The following is a 582-nucleotide window of genomic DNA, read 5'->3' on the forward strand; positions in this document are numbered from 1 at the left end:
ATCATCACTCAACCTAGCATTCACTATAACAGGATAAGTAGAATTGGTTCCCAGAAAGACGTACCTGAGCCCGGAAGGAAGAGTTTTGAGTTCTACCTTTGGAGCTTTCAGTTCCGACCAGTCGTCAGCATGGGAGTCTGGAATGATCGCGGTCGAGTGAGAGGGGTGCGACTCGATCGAACGGGACATTGGTGTCTCGAGTCGGGTCTTGAGGTCGGTCGAGTGGGAGATATCACGTTCTGAACTCTCTGTCTCAACTGCACGTACCTCCTCTGCGTGAGATAGCTGCTCGAATTCCTCTGATCTATCCGTTTTTCTGTGGGAATCTAGCAGATGCTTGTAACAAGTGGTCTCCTCATGCAGAAACCCTTCTTCTCCATCCATGGTTAGAGCAATTTTGAGATGATCCTCTTCAGCTAATTCCTCCAACAACTCATCAGCCAATTTATCCATCTCTTCAATGTAGAAGACTTGTCCTCCTATTGTTGGCTTCTTCAAGGTATCCTTGATGTCAAACTTCATAGTGAAGTTGTTGCCCAGATTGAGGTCAATCTTGCCATTTCTGACATCAATGATGGCTCC

The sequence above is a fragment of the Camelina sativa genome, chromosome 15 (genome assembly GCF_000633955.1).
Source record: "Camelina sativa cultivar DH55 chromosome 15, Cs, whole genome shotgun sequence".
NCBI classification, from domain to species: Eukaryota; Viridiplantae; Streptophyta; class Magnoliopsida; order Brassicales; family Brassicaceae; genus Camelina; species Camelina sativa.